The 10945-nt window shown below is 35.6% G+C and overlaps 1 long non-coding RNA gene across 12 annotated transcripts; it reads right to left on the reverse strand.

Annotated features, from left to right (window-relative positions):
• Positions 1-6767: 6767 nt before the first annotated feature.
• LOC113319119 lies at positions 6768-10543 on the reverse strand. Of its 12 annotated transcripts, XR_003345137.1 has the most exons (11): positions 10397-10543; positions 10145-10299; positions 9983-10049; positions 9484-9841; positions 9267-9371; positions 8595-8835; positions 7931-8038; positions 7671-7817; positions 7341-7463; positions 7189-7241; positions 6768-7032 (listed from the first exon to the last, which is right to left on the reverse strand). It is a non-coding gene; the product is annotated as an uncharacterized LOC113319119 (long non-coding RNA). The 12 variants fall into 12 exon arrangements; XR_003345135.1 differs by having other exon boundaries at positions 7189-7463; positions 9484-9715; positions 10162-10299; XR_003345134.1 differs by having other exon boundaries at positions 7189-7463; positions 9484-9729; positions 10162-10299.
• Positions 10544-10945: the final 402 nt, after the last annotated feature.

Genomic DNA, 10945 nt, shown 5'->3' on the forward strand with positions numbered 1-10945 from the left:
AACTATTTTTCGTCAAAGTAAGCAATTTTCAAAGTGATTGAAACATAACATGACTTTCGTCACTAGGTAAAGATGAACTTGTCCAAAACAAATGCTTACCAACACATATTTCGAGAAATAGATAGGCGAGATAAACTCGGCTCGAAATAGCAAATGTGTATAATCAAAGTCTATATAGCAAAACGACTTTTGTCTCAAAGATAGGAGATAGAGTAGATAGACTTTTGAGTGATAGATAAGTTCAAGTCTCCACATACCTTTTAGTCGATGAAGTTCCACCAGTTCCTTGAGTAGTTCTTCGTCTTGTATGATGATTTCCATGGAGTTCTTGAGCTCAACTACACTTTCTATCATAGTCCGAGACTTAGCTATAGTAGACTAGAAATCAAGACTTATAGTTTTGATCACTAACATTGACAAACATGCTTGAGATAGCAACGCATGCGAGTTCGACCAAGCAATGTTAACAAGATTCGACTGAAATCCTACACAGCCTGACTCGATCCCAGTTACCTCAGCCACCAACAGTTTACAATTTTCATTCATTCAATCCCCCATTTTCTTTATAGAATCTACAACACTACTAGCTGTAACTAGTTCCACCACTAGACATGAATCCTATTACTCAATTAGTACAATCACTCATAGCCAATTCCATTCATCCCTTACTGTAGCTTCCCTGCAATACTTCAACATCACACAACCACCAGTTGCACTCTGCAAACTAACAACAATACCTTAACAAAGTCATCTGGATAGTAACATCTTGCTTGCAGTCACCAGCACATGTTCAATCAACCTGTAGTCCCTAACACCTCAACTAAAACAGTCCAATCATTCATATCTTCTGTAATTCATACTTCGGTACCAACATCACATAGCTCAGTCTCAATTCAGTTCTCGTTTTACCCCTATCCATTGTATTCAACTTGTAGTTTCTTAATCAGACTCCCGTTTCCGAATTCTACAGGCAACTCAATTAGAACCAAGAACTCTAACTCTTATTTCCTGTTTTGAGTCTCATTCATTCTCCTTCTTATCAATACAGGTCTTCATAATCTTGTCAATTAGTTCAACCGTCTTCATTACATAGACTAATTTTTCTTCTGCAAAATCCTAAATCAACAACCCCAAATCAGTCACCAACCCTAGACTTAACAACCTCTAATCTTCCATGAATCACCACTAACCAATATACCCTTCTTCATCTGTAATTTCTGACTCAAATATCCCAATTAATTTATATGAACCCTATTTCAATTTGGGGAAGAACAGTTCAAACCCTAATTCTATATGAAATCAAAATTAAACTCTAGATAATCATCTACACCTCAATTGACAACAAACCCACCTATAATCTATCATAACAGAACAGATTCACAAAGCAAATTCACTTAAATAGAAACCCTGAATTTAATCTTTGATTTACCTATTTTCAGAGAGGTTTGTATTTGTTTCTTGAATAAACACCACCATCATCAGTGACGCTTTAATCTCTCCCTAACCCTTACAATCTCAAAACTCTATTTTATTTTCAGTTCACTACCAGACGATAAACAAAGGAGAAGGAAAAAAAACAGAGAGAAGGAAAGAAGATGAAAAATGAATAAGAAAGAAGAAAAATGTGAGCTTAACTGATGCACCCAGAACTTGGATAAGGGCATCCACAAGGTTAATATACCGTAATTACTATTTTACCTTTTTTTATAAATCTGATGATATATTCTCCGCCTGGTATCTGGATGACACGTTCGAATAGTCCATTCTGCGTAATTTTTCGAGATCTATCCATAGGCACTACTTTCTTATATATATCTTTGTTAGATTAATTTCTATTAATTAAATTTATATTAACTAATCGAGTCATTATCGGCTAAATCGTCTCTGGATCATCGCTAGACTTGTAAAATTGCGTTGACGAGTTTGAGGGTCCTTACATCCTCGACTTACTTTAATCGGATCGTCCTACGAGGTTTACTAAAATTGCGTTGACGAGTCGAACTCGCATGCGTTGCTATCTCAAGCATGTTTGTCAATGTTAGTGATAAAAAACTATTAGTCTTGATTTATAGCCTACATAGCTAAAGGTCTCGGAATAGGATATAAAGTGTAGTTGAGCTCAAGAACTCCATGGCAATCATCATACAAGACGAAGGACTACTCAAGGAACTGGTGGATCTTCATCGACTAAAAGGTATGTGGAGACTTGAACTTATCTGTCACTCAAAAGTCTATCTATTCTATCTCATACTCTTGAGACAAAAGTCGTTTTGGTATATAGACTTTCATTATGCACATTTGCTATTTCGAGCCGAGTTTATCTCGCCTATCTATTTCTCGAAATATGTGTTGGTAAGCTTTCGCTTTAGCCGAATTCATCTTTACCAAGTGGCTAAAGTCATGTTATGTTTCAATTACTTTGAAAATTACTCTGACGAAAAATGATATGTGAATAATGGATAAATCTGTCCTCTGAGAATGTTTCAATGATTGAAATGAGAGTTTAGATTACATAACCATTGGTAGGATATAAGCATTGTTGTGGAAACACATATATGTATAAGTCCTTATTCCTTGAACCAAAGTTTGCGAACTTTGTTGATCAAGAAAAATGGAAGTGGCGTGAGCCAAGTCCGCGAACTCAGATCGCGAACTTGCGGAACTTCTCGGCCCGAGATTTTCTGCTGGAGTTTGTGTACTCCTTCCATGAGCTTAAGTCCGAGAACCCAGTCCGCGAACTTGAGAAGGTTATATCTAAAGTCGGTTGTTCTTGAACTAATGTTTAAATAAACTAAGGAATGCTTTTGGAAATCGTGGCTATAAAGTTTATGAACCGATTCGAGTGAATCAAACCGATTTTGATTCAATTGTGTCTTGTGTAGTTACATAAGATTTCCTTGCAATTGAACTACTCTCTAACTAGTTCATTTGATTCATTTGAACTAGTTATGGTGAAGAAGAATAAGGTTGATATGAGAGTAATCATATGGCTAACCATTTGGTTGACTTGTTGAACCAACAAATGTTAATGTTTGGGTACGGTTCATAAACCCGAAATTGGAAATTTCATTTGTGTGCGACAAGCTAAGTTTTCGATCTAACGGTTGAGAAATATTAGCTTGAATCTAATCAGGTTTTCATCTAACGGTGAATATTGAATGCTTTGTTACCAAGCTAACATTGATTCCAAACCCTGATTTGAAAATTATATAAGGGAGAACTCTAGCAACTGGTAAACCTAATCCCCACACCATACGTATGATACTAGTTGCATAGCTAGAGTCGATTCTCCTTTAACCTTTGGTTTCTTCTTCTAAACCAGGTTAACGACTTAAAGACTTCATTGGGATTGTGAAGCCAGGACGATACTACTTTTCTTGTACTTGTATGATATGATCTTGCATCTTCTATCGTACGAGTACAATTAAAATAATTGGCTTGAGATTTTATATCTCCGATAGGCAAGATAGAAAAGTAATCACAAACAAACTCCGTCTCATCGTTTGTGATTCCACAATATCTTTTTTCCTTGCGTCGATTAGGATTATTGTGAGGTGATTGATAATACTAAGTTGTTCTTCGGGAATATAAGTCTGGTATTATTGATTGGTTCCTGTTCACCTTGATTTATCAAAAGACAGAACAAAACTCGTAGGTATATTCGTGGGAGACGGATTTATCTATTATCGTAGACTATTCCGTGTGATACAGATTTGTCTATTAAAGTCTTCGACTTTGGGTCGTAGCAACTCTTAGTTGTGGGTGAGATCATCTAAGGGAATCAAGTGCGCAGTATCCTGCTGGGATCAGAGGCGTAGGAACATAACTGTACCTTGGATCAGTGTGAGATTGATTTGGGTTCAACTACATTCCAGACCGAAGTTAGTTTGGAGTAGGCTAGTGTTTGTAGCGGCTTAATACAGTGTGTATTCAATCTGGACTAGGTCCCGGGGTTTTTCTGCATTTGTAGTTTCCTCGTTAACAAAATTCTGGTGTCTGTGTTATTTCATTTCCGCATTATATTTGTTTATATAACTGAAATATCATAGGTTGTGCGTTGTTCAATCAATTAGAATATCCGACCTTTTGGTTGTTGATTTAAATTGATTGACACTTGGATATTGGTCTTCGCTACCATCCAAGTTATCTCTCTTTGATAAAGACTCGCAGATTTTTATTTGCTTGAGTAAAGAACAAATCGAGAGATTGAGATATAAACTCTTTGATATACTTTTATCTAGAATGAGTCTGACCGTCTAGTTGATTCTCTAGAAAGTATATTAGAGTTTGTCCATACAGATTGATAATCGAATTGTTGGGTGTGGTTATTGTACCCCCACTTTTTCAATTGGTATCAGAGCAAACACGTTTAAGACCTTACAAGTCTGTGTTTGTAGCGATCAGACTTTATGGACGAGTGTATCTCTAGTAACGTACCAGTTCAGAAATTACCAGATGATTCTAAAAGCTTGGATTCACCTGAGAGAAATGTCACTTCTAAGTCAATATCTAAACATTCTCTTGATGTAAAAACTGTTGATTGGGAAACTCTCCTAGAAGAACAGTTGGATGAACTTTCTGATGAAGGTGATTCAGATATTGATAGAGATGTTGATGAGGAAGTCTTAGAGTATGTTAAGTTTTTGGATTCGTGGAATATGAAGAAGCAAGGTTTTTAAATCGTAAATCGAAACGTGAATCGTTTTTTCATTTTCTAGAATCGAATCGTATGTTGAACCATGAATCGTAGATTCATAGTTCATTTTTGAAACGTATATTTACTTACATAAAAATGCATGTTTATAAATAAAATGAAATATATGGTGGACAAGTAAACTGATATTGTGAGAAATGTACAAATATACTATAAACTCGTAGATTTCACAAAACAGGTCATAGCTCAGTGGTTACAGCTAGACTTGTGTGGGAGACAAAACATGAGTTCGAAACTCACTAGCTTTAGTTTTTAGAATTCAGTATAATTTGACTGGTCAAAATGCTCCGTCAAAGTCAATAATCGCATCAGATATGGTATCTAACACGATTTTAGTCTAGATACAATTCATAGTAACGAGTTGCAACGAAATGAGATTATTTGAAGCGACTCGTACGATTCAACTCGTGAATCGTACGAGTTTAAAAACCTTGTGAAGAAGATTACAACTTCTCATGTCTCACCTCTTCTGACTCCTCTCTGTCGAGAAAATAAGAAATTGAGAAGATGTTATGCATGTGTTTATTTTTTGAATCGTTCTAACGAACCGATCCTCAAGGATTCTAAGGAAAACCTACGTATGAAGTCACTTGAATGTGATAATCTTTATCAAAGTACTTTTTGTTGGAAGAGAAACTTGCAGAATCTGAATCAAGGTTTAACTCTCAACAAATTAGTTTTGATGACAGAGAAAGTGCTTGTCTCGCTCGAGAAAAACGCCTTGAGGCTGATTTAGCTGCTGCTCTTGATAAAATCAAGATGTTGGAAGATGACTTGAAAAAGTTTAATACTAGTTCAAGCAAATTAACCACTATGTTAGGTGCAAGTAAAAATCATCGTGATACACGAGGATTGGGCTATAAGGGAATAGATGTTCCAAGTATTAGCAAAGAGGTAAAATTTGTCAAGGCTAGTGATTCTTCTCAACTAAAGGTTTTCATTGATGGGAAAAGTGAAATACCTTCACCGGCAATGAAGGTTCGAAAGAGAAAAGTATATCTACCTCCAAAGTCAGCACATACGGATCGAGGTAAGAACATTCCTTATGTTTGCCACTATTGCGGAAATAAAGGTCACCTAGAAAGGAAATGTCGTTTCCGTATAAGGAATGAGAAACTTCATGATGTTCTTGTTCGGGCATCACAAGAAGTTGTGAAACCAAGATCTTATGTTAAGGCTAATCCCCTTAATGCTACAAGTTGTAACTGTCCAACCTTTAGGCAAAGGAATCAGTGTTGAGATACACTATTTTTTCCTATAAACGTTATACGAATCCTTTTCACAATCGTAATGGTTATCAAAAGGATAACTTCGTAAAGACGAAGACAAGATCCGATGTTCCTAGTTGGAGAAATACTAACTTGCAAAAGAATAGTAAATCCAATCCTCTTTAGAGAAATCTTGAAGAGAGTAACGGGAAGAAGGTTTCGGTTGTTTCTAAACGCACTCATAAGTGGGTTCCAAAGAAAGTCAATGACACCTTGAATGTGAAAAGGAATGATCTCCCAGTAAATTCCATGACTATGAAGAAGGCAGTATCCATGATGTTGGAACTTAAAGAGTTCTTTGGAAAGATGGATTTGGATGTGAAAGGTTCTAAAAGTGATATCTTTCATGATAATCCAAAAGTTACTTGTGGTGAGCAATACTTTGTTCACCTCAACACAACTTGAGTGTGTTTTAAGTGCATCCTCACCAAGGAATGCCCTGTTATGTATATGGTGAGGGAAGCACGAAAATTGGAGCGCACAGATTATGTTTGGTAGTGGAAAATGGAAGTTAAACCACTGTCAGAACAAGAATTAATATCACCAAAAACGACTGTGTCCATCAGCAGTATTCTAGAAGTGGTTTTTTCCAAAACGACTGTGTCTGACAAACGTTGAATTCTTTACAAAAACCACTTTCTTCAACAGTACCACAGAAAAACTGATAGACACAGTAGTTTTTATTGATGACATTTTATTAAAAAAAATGGATATTGATTCAGCTGAATCCAAAGCTGATTCAACTGAATCACAACTATATTAATATAATGACTTCCAAACTGAAATTTACAAAATTAAATTGATAACAACTTTAAAACTCAATTTGTATTGAAAAGTGTATTCACTTTACAAATCAGTTATCTAAAATACTGCAAGTTCCAAATCTTGAAAACTTCAATACTAAGTTGGAAAACCTTAACATACATTTCTGTATTACAAGTCTAACCATAAAAACTTCAACACACTAAGCTGCAAACAAAAACCTGCACCATCTATGCCTTCATTTTCTGAGAAACTAGCTCAAATCAGGTCCATTATCTCATCCCTAAGCTGCAAACAAAAACCAAGACTATAGCAATTAACAGCAGCAAAGAAAGAGGAAAAAAGACAAGGACTCTACTCGACACCAGCACCACCCTACAACTACACATACAAGTATCCATTCAAATTGAAATTTAAAGAAAACATATGAACTGCAGTCATTACCATTTATATGATCAAACTTTAATTTTCATGATCCATCTTGGAATTTTCACCACCTGAGCAATATGTGTACACATTAATGTATTATCCATTTATCATATACTGCAAAAAATTCCTTAAATACTTGCCGTTAAAAAGGTGCAGAAGATGTATACATATAGTGTATTACTTCCTTGACCATTTTCAGTTTAAGCTTTCTCGGTCCTTTGAGCACCATATCAGTCGCGCGTACTAGTTTCCAGAGGCATGCCTACCAGTGCAAATGGCTTTTTTCCAACCTGTGGTAACCTTAAGGGTAAGTACAAAAACCAAATACTCGGTACTTCACATTTATAACATCACAAATAAACCAAAGAATTATCAGTGAGAATCTTGGGGATATTCTGGCACATGATGGGTTCACAAAAGAAGTTTTTGCGAAAAGAAAAACAGAAAACTTAAACTCCATACAACTCAATAAGATGCCAAGGAAAGAAATTCAGTACTTGATTGGTTTTCTGTCCAATATGCATAAGTAAATTATCTGGTTTGATGTTCTGGTGCGAAACCTTTTGAATGCATATGAACTGCAGTCATTACCATTTATATGATCAAACTTTGACTTTCATACTTCATCTTGGAATTTTCACCACCTGAGCAATATGTGTACACATTAATGTATTATCAATTTATCATATACTGCAAAAAATTCCTTACATACTTGCCATTAAAAAGGGGCAGTAGATGTATAAAGATAGTGTATTACTTCCTTGACCATTTGCAGTTTAAGCTTTCCCGGTCCTGTGAGCACCATATCAGTCACGCCTACTAGTTTCCAGAGGCATGCCTACCAGTCCAATGGCTTTTTTCCAACCTGTGGTAACCTTAAGGGTAAGTACAAAAACCAAATACTCGGTACTTCACATTTCTAACATCACAAATAAACCAAAGAATTATCAGCGAAAATCTTGGGGATATTCTGGCACATGATGGGTTCACAAAAAAAAAAATTGCGAAAAGAAAAAATGAAGAAAAATAGAAAACTTTAACTCCATACAACTCAATAAGATGCAAAGGAAAGAAATTCAGTACTTGATTGGTTTTCTGCCCTATATGCATAAGTAAATTATCTGGTTTGATGTTCTGGTGCGAAAAACCTTTGGAATGCATATAAGCTTGATTCTCCTAATCTAAAAGAAGTAAAATAATTCAATCAGCTGTCATACACTTTACCACATTAAGCAACACCAATATACTACAACTACTTAAACTAGCTATCAGTGCAGTAGACTTGCTTCGGAATTAGGACACTATTTAAACAAGTTCAGATAATTACATCAATTGTAAGGAACCATCAGCTGCAACACCAAAATTCTAGATAAATCACCAGAAAAGTCTACACAAACATGGCCAATAGAATCTTTACTCACCTGTGACTTTCATTAGTGCAGAATTACATGCCGACTACAGTATGAACTTAGTCCAAGGTCGCACACCATTACCTCTGCGTATGCTGAAACAGGTTCATGCTACGGCAGCAGCAGGAGCTGCACAAACAGCACTTGCCAATGCTGATCCTGCGCCACCACTGCGCTGATAAGTCTTCAATAATGTTCCAACAAGAGCAGATGATGTTTTCACAAGGCCGTCACTGAGACTCCCGCAAGCCAGCTAATCAAAATAAGATGAAAAAAGAGGAGTTCATGACTATGGTCTAACAATATTAATCGCACAGTATAGTGATGAGTAGATAAGTAGATCGCATTACAAGACACATGTACATGTAAAATGCACGTTGAATGTAGAGATCAATAACCACATAATTCCTTGAAGAAAAAAAAATCAAACAGTACTAACATTTGATGCTTACAAAAGGAAACAAAAAAATAAAGATTAGTATTAGTAGGAAGTAGTTCGTGAAGATCCATGAGAAATGTTACATTAACTAACATTGAATAGTAATCGAATAGGAGGAAGGCCTTTCAAAGGCTTACGGATCTACAGACATAACACATGATTCATTAATATCGATGGAGAATACATCTACATTATATTATCCATGAACTCTTTAGTGTACGAAAAATATAAACTCAGTTTGATACCTGATTGTGTGACTATATTCTAACAATTCCCCATCAATCGTCTCACATACACTACCCCAGCCATATATCCCGACACCATGTATCTGTTTGAGCTCTAGCTCAACCCTGCATCAAGAATTTTACAAGAAAAAAACATGAAAAGATTTCAAAAATTTATATCAAGTGATTACCCACAACAATATTCTAAAACGAAGATGTGACTATTATGAAACCTTACCAAGTATGGCGAATCACAGCTTCATCAGCCACGACTATAATTAAACCTCCCAAATTCCAAACTCAAACTTCACAAGATCAAATGTGATAATGGGTATTGCAAAATACCTTCCTTGCAACTAGATTAACCAGGTGCGCATAGTTCCCCCCTCCTGTCCTTCCTTCCAAACTCAAACTTCACAGACCACAGAACATCTGCCCCCACTAGCCATAACCATATACCCGTAACTAACCTAACAAGAAGCACCTCCATAGCAACAACAACACAGATAAATGCCAGGAAAACCCCAATCAAGCACAACTTTCCATTTAAGAAAACCCATAGAGAAAAATTGAAAACCCATACCAAAATTGAATGACTACAAACAACATAAACAATTAAAATCAATCAAAATTACCCAAATCTACGAATTTGAACTCCAAATAAGAAAAAAATGTTAAAATTAAATAAGCCCTAATTTGAGAAATTGAAATCAGAGGAATTAACAATGTTCGTATACCTTAACATTTGTTTCTCATGAAATTGTTGAAGCCGTTCAGTCAAAACCCTTTTCAATACCAGAAAAACTGAAAAAACATCAAATTATCACCGTCAGAAACCCTCAAACCCAAATCTAAGAATCAGAAACAGAAATCAAATAAAACCAATATGTAAGTCTCACCATTATATCAGACCAACCTCGCGAAATAGAGAAATCTTTCTAAGAAACTTAGATTTCTTCGTGTTGATTAGGTTAAGAGGAATCCAATTTAACACCAACAAAATTGAATCAAAGAGATGGGGATGTTATACGTGAACATAAATCCACCTAAAGGTCTTCTACATACAAAAACAAAACAAAATTTTAATTAAAACACTAACATTCAAGAAATTAAAGAAAAAAATAATTTATATTGTGAACCCTCAGGTTTACCTGATGAAGATTGAAAACCGAAAAAAAGAGGTTTTGAAAGTATCGGTTTTGGAAAAAAAAGGTTGATAGATATGAGGAGAAATAATGGTTTTGAATCATGGCGATTTGTGTCTTTGATTTTTTTCTCTAAACTGGAGCTCTGAACTGGAGAGAAGAATTGCAATAATGCAATGAAAATGGATATAAAAGAAAAGATAATATCTCGATAAAGACGAGGTTTCATCGTCACCGTATAAATATTCCCTAACTTACATCTAACCCTTGGTTCTAAATCTGGAGCTGTAGAACTAGTTGCGCTCACAGTAGTTTTGTTGTTTTGGTATTTGCGCCACAGTAGTTCATACACTCTATTAAGGAGTCCTAATATTTACAAAAATACCACTAATATAACGACTGTGGCAGAAACAGGTATTTAAAAAACTGCTGTGTCTCACAACACACATAATTATTCGGCCAAGAGAAGTCGTTTTCGCAAAGCACAGAAAGTGGTTAAAAACCCATTCTCCACTAGTGCGCTGTAGAATTCAATTGGATTCATCTAAAAAGGTA

Source organism: Papaver somniferum, chromosome 10 (genome assembly GCF_003573695.1).
Source record: "Papaver somniferum cultivar HN1 chromosome 10, ASM357369v1, whole genome shotgun sequence".
NCBI lineage: Eukaryota > Viridiplantae > Streptophyta > Magnoliopsida > Ranunculales > Papaveraceae > Papaver > Papaver somniferum.